Source organism: Rattus norvegicus, chromosome 5 (genome assembly GCF_036323735.1).
Source record: "Rattus norvegicus strain BN/NHsdMcwi chromosome 5, GRCr8, whole genome shotgun sequence".
Lineage (NCBI taxonomy): Eukaryota > Metazoa > Chordata > Mammalia > Rodentia > Muridae > Rattus > Rattus norvegicus.
Window position 1 is genome coordinate 99,989,896 of NC_086023.1, and position 10,591 is coordinate 100,000,486.

The following is a 10,591-nucleotide window of genomic DNA, read 5'->3' on the forward strand; positions in this document are numbered from 1 at the left end:
TTCGGATACTCTTTTGTGCCCTCTCATTAGTCTGGTTAAGGGTTTTCCTAACCTTGTTGATTTTCTCAAGGAATCAGCTCCTGTTTTTACTGATTCTTTGTATAATTCTCTTTGCTTATATTTGGTTGATTTCATCCCTGAGTTTGATTATTCCTCGCCTTCTGCTCCTCTGGAGTGTATTTGCTTCTTTTTGTTCTAGAGCTTTAAGGTGTGCAGTCAAGCTATTAGTGTGTGCTCTCCCCAGTTATTTTTTGGAGGCACTCAGGGCTATGTGCTTTCCTCTTAGACCTCTTTTCATTGTGTTCCATAAGTTTGGGTATGTTATTCCTTCATTTTCTTTATATTCTAAAATGTCTTTAATTTCTTTATTTTTTCCTTGACCAAGTTATCATTGAGTAGAGCACTGTTCAACTTCCATGTATACGTGGGCTTTCTGTCTGTTTTATTGTTGTTGTTGTTGTTGTTGGTGGTGGTGGTGGTGGTGGTGGTGGTGGTGGTGGTGGTGGGTTTTTTTGTTTGTTTTGTTTTGTTTTTTTCTTGTTTTTGTTATTGAAGACAACCCTTAGTCTGTGGTGATCTGATAGGATGCATGGGATTATTTTTAACTTTTTGTATTTGATGAGACCTCTTTTGTGACTGATTATAGGGTCAGTTTTGGAGAAGGTACCATGAGGTGCTGAGAAGATAATATATTCTTTCGTCTGAGGATGAAATGTTCTATAGATACATGTTAAACCCATTTGGTTCATTACTTCTGTTAGTTTCTCTGTGTCTCTGTTTAGTTTCTGTTCCCATGTTCTGTCCATTGCTGAAACTGTGGTGTTGAACTCTCCCACTATTATTGTGTGAGTGCAATGTGTACGTAGAGGTTTAGTAAGGTTTCTATTATGAATTTGGGTGTCCTTGCATTTGGAGCATAGATATTTTGGATTTAGAGTTCATCTTGGTGGATTTTTCCTTTGATGATCATGTAGTGTCCCTCCTTCTTTTTGATGACTTTTTGTTGAAAGTCAATTTTATTTGATATTAGAATGGCTACTCCACCTTCTTTCTTGGGACCATTTGCCTGGAATATTGTGTTCCAGACTTATATTCTGAGTTAGTTTCTGTGTTTGTCACAGAGGTGTGTTTCCAGTATGCAACAAAATGCTGGTTCCTCTTTCCATATCCAGTGTGTTAGTCTATGTCTTTTTATTGGGGAATTGAGCCCATTGATGTTAAGAGATATTGAGATATGCTGATGGTTTTTTTCCTGTTATTTTTGTTGTAAAAGGTAGATTTATGTTTGTGTGGCTCTCTTCTTTTAGGTTTGATGCAAGAATGTTATTTTCTTTTTTTTCTTCCATTTTAATTAAATTGAGTATTTCTTATTTACATTTCAAATGTTATTCCCTTCCTGGTTTCCTCTCCCTCAGCCCCCTAACCCCTTCCATTTCCCTTCTATATGGGTTTACCCCTCCCCATCCACCCCCAATTACCATCCCCTCCCATCAATCCTCTACACTTGGGGTACAACCTTGGCAGGACCAAAGGCTTCCACTTCCACTGGTGCCGTAACAAGTATATTCACTGGTACTTAGGCAGTTGGAGACCTGGGCCAGTCCATGTATAGTGTTTGGGTAGTAGTTTAGTCCCTGGAAGCTCTAGTTGGTTGGCATTGTTGTTCTTATGGGATCACAAGTCCCGTCAGCTCGTTCAGTCCTTTCCTAAGTCCTCCAAAGGGGGTCCCATTCTTAGTTCAGGAGTTTGCTGCTGGCATTCGCTTCTGTATTTGACATGTTCTGACTCTCAGGAGAGATCTATATCCGGTTCCTGTCAGCATACACTTCTTACCATTATCCATCTTATCTAGTTTTGGTGGCTGTATATATATGGGCCACATGTGGAGAAGACTCTGAATGGCCATTCCTTCAGTCTCTTCTCTAAACTTTGCCTTCCTATCTCCTTTTATGGATATTTTTGTTCCCTTTTTAAAGAAGGAGTGAAGCATCCGCATTTTTTCTCCTTCTTGAGTTTCATGTGGTCTGTGCATCTTGGGTAATTTGAGCATTTGGGCTAATATCCACTTATCAATGAGTGCATACCATGTGTGTTTTTCTGCGATTGGGTTACCTCACCCAGGATGATATTTTCTAGTTCCATACATTTGACTATGAATTTCATGAAGTCATTGTTTTTGATAGGTGAGTAGTACTCCGTTGTGTAGATGTACCACATTTTCTGTATCCATTCCTCTGTTGAAGGGCATCTGGGATTTTTTCTAGATTCTCACTATTATAAATAGGGCTGCTATGAACATAGTAGAGCATGTGTCATTGTTGTATGTTGGAGAATATTTTGGGTATATTTTGGGTATAGCTGGGTCCACAGGTAGTGCAATGTCCAATTTTCTGAGGAATCAACAGACTGATTTCCAGAGTGGTTGTACCAGTTTGCAATCTTGCCAACAATGGAGTAGTGTTCCTCTTTCTCCACATCCTCACCAGCATCTGCTATTGACTGAGTTTTTGAACTTAGCCATTCTGACTGCTGCGAGGTAGAATCTCAGGATTGTTTTCATTGCATTTCCCTGATGAATAAGGAAGTTGAACATTTCCATAGGTGCTTCTCAGCCATTCGATATTCCTCAGCTATGAAATCTTCGTTTAGCTCTGTACTCTATTTTTAATAGGGTTATTTGGCTCTCTGGAGTCTAACTTCTTGAGTCCTTTATATATTTTGGATATTAACCCTCTATCAGTTATAGGATTGGTAAAGATCTTTACCCAGTCTGTTGGTTGCTGTCTTGTGTTAATGATAGTGTCCTTTGCCTTACAGAAACTTTGCAGCTTTTTGAGATTCCATTTGTTGATTCTTGATCTTAGAGCATAAGCCATTGGAGTTTTGTTCAGGAAATTTTCTCCCAGTGCGCATGTGTTCAAGACTCTTCCCCACTTTTTATTGTATTAGTTTGAGTGTATCTGGTTTGATGTGGAGGCTTTTGATCCATTCAGACTTAAACTTTGTGCAGGGCGATAAGAATGGATCAATATGCATTCTTCTACATGCTGACCTCTAGTTGAACCAGCAACATTTGTTGAAAAATGGAATCTTTTTTCCATTGGATGCTTTCGGCTCCTTTGTCAAAAATCAAGTGACCATAGGTGTGTGGGTTCATTTCTGGGTCTTCAACTCTATTCTACGGGTCTATCTGTCTGTCTCTGTACCAATACAATACAGTTGTTTTTATCACTATTGCCCTGTAATACTACTTGTGGTCACGGATGGTGATTCACCAAAAGTCCATTTATTGTTCAGGATATTTTTAGCTCTCCTTGGTTTTTTGTTATTCCTGATGAATTTGCAAATTGTTCTCTCTAACTCTATGAAGAATTGGATTGGAATTTTGATGGGTATTGCTTTTGGCAAGATGGCCATTTTTACTATGTTAACCCTGCCAATCTATGAGCATGGGAGATCTTTCCATCTTCTGAGATCTTCTTCAATTTCTTTCTTCAGAGACTTGAAGTTCTTATCATACAGATCTTTCACTTGCTTGGTAAAGTCACACCGAAGTATTTTATATTTTTTTGAAACTATTATGAAGGGTGTTGATTCCTTTATTTCTTTCTCTGACTGTTTATGTTTTGTGTAGAGGAAGGCTACTGATTTATTTGAGTTAATTTTATACCCAGCCACTTTGCTGAAGTCGTTTATCAGAATTAGTAGTTCTCTGGTGGAACTTTTGGGGTCACATAAGTATACTATCATATCATCTGCAAATAGTGATATATTGACTTCTTCATTTCCAATCTGTATCCCTTTGACCACCTTTCATTGTCTGATTGCTCTGGCTAGGACTTCGAGAACTATATTGAATAAGTAGGGAGAGAGTGGGTAGCCTTGTCTAGTTCCTGATTTTAGTGGGATTGCTTCGAGTTTCTCTCCATTTAGTTTAATGTTAGCTATTCGTTTGCTGTATATGGCTTTTACTATGTTTAGGTGTGGGCCTTGAATTCCTGTTCTTTCCAAGACTTTTATCATGAAGGGGTGTTGAATATTGTCAAATGCTTTCTCAGAATCCAATGAAATGATCATGTGGTTTTATCTTTGAGTTTGTTTATGTAGTGGATTATGTTGATTGTTTTCCATATATTAAACCATCCCTGCATGCCTGGGATAAAGCCTATTTGATCATGATAGATGATCATTTTGATGTGTTCTTGAATTCCTGTTCTTTTCAGGACTGTTATCATGAAGGGGTGTTGAATTTTGTCAAATGCTTTCTCAGCATCTAATGAAATGGTCATCTGTATTTTGTCTTTGAGTTTGTTTGTATAGTGTATTATGTTGATAGTTTTCCTATATTGAACCATCACTGCATACATGGGATGAAGCCTACTTGATAATGATGGACGATCATTTTGAATTGTTGTTGGATTCAGTTGGCAAGAATTTTATTGAATATTTTTGCGATGATATTCATAAGAGAAATTGGTATGGAATTCTCTTTCTTTGTTGGGTCTTTGTGTGGTTTAGGTATAAGAATAATTGTGGCTTTTCCAACTTGGGCCTCGCAGAATGGCTCCCGCAAAGAAGGGTAGCAAAAAGAAAAAGGGCTGTCCTGTCATCAAAGAGGTGGTGACCCGAGAATACACCATCAACATTCACAAGCACATCCATGGAGTGGGCTTCAAGAAGCGTGCTCCTCAGGCACTCAGAGAAATTCAGAAATTTGCCCTGAAAGTGATGGAGACTCCAGATGTGCGCATAGACATCAGGCTCAATAAAGCCATCTGGGCCAAAGGAATAAGGAATGGTCCGTACCGCATCTGAGTACATTTGTCCAGAAAGCATAATGAGGATGAGGATTTGCCAAACAAGCTCTACACACTGGTAACTTACAAGCCTGTTACCACATTCAAAAATCTACAGACGGTCAATATGGATGAGAGCTAACTGCTGAATGTCAAATAAAGTTACAGAACTTCCTCCAGGTTTTGCTTTTTTTTCTTTTTGTTTTCTGCCCCATTAAGTGGAATTTTGGGGTCTAAGGGTTATTTTGTTGGAAATTAATCTGAGAACCTCTGTTCTAGATACACAGGAAATTGGAAGTATGTGAAACATTCTTTTCACAGAAGTCAGGGTGTTAGTTAGGATTGTGGTTTTTCTTTTTTTTTTTTTTTTTGTTTTGTTTTTATGAGGGGTTTCTCTGTGGTGTTGCTTGTTCTGTAGACTAGGCAGGCCTGGAACTCAGAATTGACCTGCCTTTTCCTCCTAGTGTTACAATTAAATGTGTGCCACTACGTAAAAAAAAAAAAAAAGAGTAACTGTGGCGAACCTGGTAGTGCTCTGTCTCGTTCAATTCTGTGAAACAGTTTGGACAGTATTGGCATGAGGTCTCCTATGAAGGTCTGATAGAATTCTGCACTAAACACATCTGGTTCTGAGCTCTTTTTGGTTAGGAGACTTTTAATGACTGCTTCTATTTCTTTAGGAGTTAGGGCATTATTTAGATAGTTTATCTCTTCCTGATTTAACTTTGGAAACTGGTTATCTAGAAAATTATCCATTTCCTCCAGATTTTCAAATTTTGTTGAATACAGGCTTTTGTAGTAGGATCTGAGGATTTTTTGAATTTCCTCTGATTCTCCCTTTTCATTTCTGATTTTGTTAAGTTGAACACACTCTGTGTGCCCTCTGGTTAGTCTGGGAAAGGGTTTATCTATTTTGTTTATTTTCTCCATGTACCAGCTCCTAGTTTTGTTGATTCTATGGACAGTCCTTTTTGTTTCTATGTGGTTGATTTCAGCCCTGCATTTGATTATTTCCTGCCTTCTACTCCTCTTGGTTATATTTGCTTTTTTGTTCTAGAGTTTTAGGTGTGTTGTCAAGCTGCTGATACATGCTCTCTCCTGTTTCTTTCTGAAGACACTCAGAGCTATAAATTTTCCTCTTAGCACAGCTTTCATTGTGTCCCATAAGTTTGGGTATGTTGTACCTTCATTTTCATTAAATTCTAAGAAGTCTTTAATTGTGTTCCTTATTTCTTCCTTGACCAAGTTATCATTGAGTAGAGGACTGTTCAATGTACATGTATATGTGAGCATTCTTTCCTTATTCTTGTTATTGAAGACCAGCCTTAGTCTGTGTTGGTCTGGTAGAATGAATGGTATTATTTCTATCTTTCTGTATCTGTTGAGGCCTGTTTTGTGACTGCTTATATGGTCAATTTTGGAGAAGATGCCATGAGATGGTGAGAAGAAGGTGTATCCTTTTGTTGTAAGATGGAATGTTCTATAAATATCTGTTAAGTCCATTTGGTTCATGACTTCTCTTAGTCCCTCTATGTCTCTGTTTAATTTCTGTTTCCATGATCTGTCCATTGATAAGAGTAGGGTGTTGAAATCTCCTACTATTATTGTGTGAGGTACAATGTGCACTTTGAGCTTTAGTAAGGTTTCTTTTATGTATGTACGTGTCCTTGTATTTGAAGCATAGATGTAGATTGAACTCTCAATATATCTTGATGGATTTTTCCTTTAATGAATATAAAGTGTTCTTCCATTTCTTTTTTGATGACTTTTGGTTGGGTCAATTTTATTCAATATTAGATTGGCAACTCCAGCTTGCTTCTTCAGACCATTTGATTGGAAAGTGGTTTTCCAGCATTTTTCTCTGAGGTAGTGTCTGTCTTGTCTCTTAGGTGCATTTCCTGTAGGCAGCAAAATGCTGGGTCCTCTTTATGTATCCATTCTGTTAATCTGTATCTATTTATTGGGGAATTGAGTCCATTGCTGTTGAGAAATATTAAGGAATAGCGATTGTTTCTTCCTATTATTTTCATATTTGGAGATGGGATTATGTTTGTGTGCTTCTCTTCTTTTATTTCTTTTTGCAAGTTGATTACTTTCTTGCTTTTTCTAGGGTATAGCTTACTTCCCTATGTTGGGCTTTGCAATTTATTATCCTTTGTAGGGCTGGATTTGTAGTAAGATTTTTTGTAAAATTGGTTTTGTCATAGAATATCTTGGTTTCTCCCTCAATGTTAATTGATAATTTTGCTGGATATAGTAGCCTGGACTGGCATTTGTGTTCTCTTGGGGGCTGTATGACATCTGTCCAGGATCTTCTGGCTTTTGCAGTCTCTGGTGAGAAGTCTGGTATAATTCTGATAGGTCTGCCTTTATATGTTACTTGGCCTTTTTCCCTTACTGCCTTTAATATTCTTTCTTTGTTTTGTGCATTTGGTGTTTTGACTATTATGTGACAGGAGGAATTTCTTTTCTGGTCCAATCTATTTGGAGTTCTCTAGGCTTCTTGTATGTTTATGGGCATCTCTTTCTTTAGGTTAGGGAAGTTTTCTTCTATGATATTGTTGAAGATATTTAACAAGAAATATCATGGCCGTTTAAGTTGGAAGTCTTCACTGTCTTCTATACCTATTATCCTTAAGTTTGATATTCTCATTATGTCCTTGATTTCCTGTTTGTTTTGGCCTAGGAGCTTTTTCCATTTTCCATTATCTTTGACAGTTGTGTCGATGTTTTCTATGGTGTCTTTTGCTGCTGAGATTCTCTCTTCTATCTCTTGTATTCTTTTGGTGATGCTCACATCTATGACTCCTGATCTCTTCCCTACGTTTTCTATCTCCAAGGTTGTTTCCCTTTTTGCTTTTTTTATTGTTTCTATATCCATTCCTGGATGTTTTTGTTCATTTCCTTCTCCTGTTTGGTTGTTTTTTTTTTCAAGTTGTTCTTTAAGGGATTTCTGTGTTTCCTCTTTAAGGGCTTCTAGTTGTTTACTTGTGTTGTCCTGTATTCCTTAAGTTTGTTATTTATGCCCTTCTTAAAGTCTTCCATCATCATGATAAAATGTGACTTTTTAATCTAGATCTTGCTTTTCTGGTGTGTTTAGATATCCAGTGTTTACTTTGGTGGGAGAATTGTGTTCTGATGATACCAAGTAGCCTTGCTTTTTGTTGCTTGGGTTCCTGTGCTTACTTCTTACCATCAGATTGTCTCTGGTGTTAGCTTGTCTTGCTATTTCTGATGGTGACTTGACTCTCCTGTGAGCCTGTGTGTTTTCCTGTGAGATCTGTTTTCCTATTTTCTTTCAGTCAGTTATGGGAACAGAGTGTTCTGCTTTCAGGCATGTAATCACTCCCGGCAACTGGCTTTCAGCTTTCTGCTAGGGCAGCAACTAAAAGGGTCTTGCCCCTACTTGTCTTAGGTCCCTGTGTGCAGGGGCACAGATAGCACAAGGCGTTTCCCTCTTAGTCAGGAATGTGGGCAGAAAATAGTCTCCTCAGGTTTCACAGGAATGTCCACACTTCTGAGGGTCTAGCTCTCCACCCCCTCCATGGGATTTGGGTGTAGAGAGTTGTTTAACTAATTTAGTTCAGATCTGGGCGCAGATATGGACTGCAGGGCTCCTGCAACTCCTATATTCCTGTGTCCAGAGGGACTATGCAGTTTCCTCTTGGGCGAGGGATATGGGCAGAAGTAGCAGTCTGTCCTGTCCTGCAGTCTCAGGATTGCACACACTTCTGGGTGTTCAGCTCTCTCTCCCATGGAATTTGGAAGCAGGGAACTGTTGGCCAGGATCAGAGAAGTTCAGGCCACAGCCAGAAACCAGAAATGCCCAATCCCAGAGGATTTCTGCCTTTGTGTGTCCTGAGTCCACCAGGCAGGTCCCTTGGAACAGAAAAGTTGGCCTTACCTCTACTCTCAGGCATGTAATTGCTCCTGGCAGATGGCTTTCAGCTCTCTGTGAGGACATCAACTAGAAGGGTCCTGCCCCTACTGCTGCTAGGTCCCTGTACATAGGGGGCACAGTTGGCCCTAGGCTGAAGATTGTTCTCCTGCTTCCTTTCTGAGATCTACTTCTTACACTTAGGTCTACCAGACTGACAAAATCATACCAGCAAGGGACCGGTAGTTAAGAACATGCTTTATAGCCATAATATAACCATCAAGTTAGTATAATGAAGAAACATATTGGGCATATATGGCAAAACATAGTAATCAATTAAATTAGTAATGTTGCTATATTTCCTACAAAATTGTCCAAGAAGGCAATAAAGTAATTTAATTTAATAAAGTAAAAGTTTAATACAAGTTGTGAATGCTGTAGAGTAAATTTAAAGCAGCATGCAGTTTGTAAAACGAGTGTTAACTCTATCTTAAAATAAATAGTATAACAAAACTGTATTAATAGTATAACAAAACTGTAATAAATTTTATACATAAATGTAAAAATAAACTCTAAAATTCTCTAACAAAACAATGAAAATTTATGTGGCATGCCTTTCTTTGTTAAATTAAGAAATTTAAAAGAAATATGAAATTTTTAATAGCTTGAATTCATTAAAAATTGTTTTCTCAACAAAAATATCCATGTAATCCCACTTACTAAGAAATATTTGCAAAAAACATTCATGGCAAATGGCCTCTATTAAGAACATATTGAGAACTCATACAATACAGTGATAAGAAGATAAACACTTAAAATAATCAACCTACTTCAGTGTCCTAAAAACATGTCAAGGAAAATATGCAATGAGAACATCAAATTTCACTTAGAATCTAATGAATGAAAATTTACACGCTGATAAGAATACAAGAAACATCTGTTAAAGTGATTAAAATTCCAACTGATGAGTGTGAAAAATGACAAGATTCTGGAGACATTTCTGGGAAGAATTAAAGGTCCACAGTTCTTTGGGGAAATAGTTTGACAGTTTCTGACATAATAGATTCAATGTTTCCTAAATTGTTAAGCGATCCAATTTTAACTGCATTTCCTCAAGAGAAATTAAATCACATGTTTACCCCATGTTCTTTAGATGAATTTTCTTTATAACTTAGTTCATAATAGCCTTAAAATAAATGCCCATCAGCTTGGGAACATAAGCAAATATTATCAGATCTTTATCAGGAAACACTAATAAGCAATATAAATGAAACTTCTGAGGTACAAAACAGAGGTGACAGTCTCTAGAATTATTCTGAGTAAATATAAAGAATCAAACTCTTTAGAAGATAGAAAATTATAGAACAACTCCTGTACCCAAAGCTCGGGATCATTGTACCAGATGCTGTAGAAAGATCATAAGAGCCAGCAGAACTGAGAGTTTGTTAGAAGATCGTGTATTCAACAAATGTGAGAAACTTTACACATGGTCATCTAAACCAATATGAACAAGAGCAATACCAGCAGACGTGCTAAGGTAAATTAAAGAAAGCTCATGGAGCCTCAGTCTGAGACAAACAACTGTAGACAAGTAGGGAATGTTGAGAGAAAGATAAATGGTCTTCTCCACGGACATCAATTCATTATTCAATACCAAACTGTGATTCCTGAAATCACATAAATCCAAGTAATATTATAGAAACACAATGTGCTAGTGTATTTAGAAACATACTCACACACCATCATCATCACCACCAGCAACAACAATGGAGGTGAAAAGGAGGCCATGATTTAAAAGAGAATAAAGGTGATACATAAAAGAGTTTCAAGGGAAAAAATGGAAGGGAGAAGTGATGTAATATTATAACCTCAAAAATAAAAATATAAAAATAAAATTACATTATAACATCATTAACAG

At 37.4% G+C, this 10,591-nt stretch overlaps 1 pseudogene; it reads left to right on the plus strand.

Moving 5' to 3' along the window:
* The first annotated feature begins 4,560 nt into the window (after positions 1-4,560).
* Positions 4,561-4,938, plus strand: Rpl31-ps1 (ribosomal protein L31, pseudogene 1; annotated as a pseudogene).
* Positions 4,939-10,591: the final 5,653 nt, after the last annotated feature.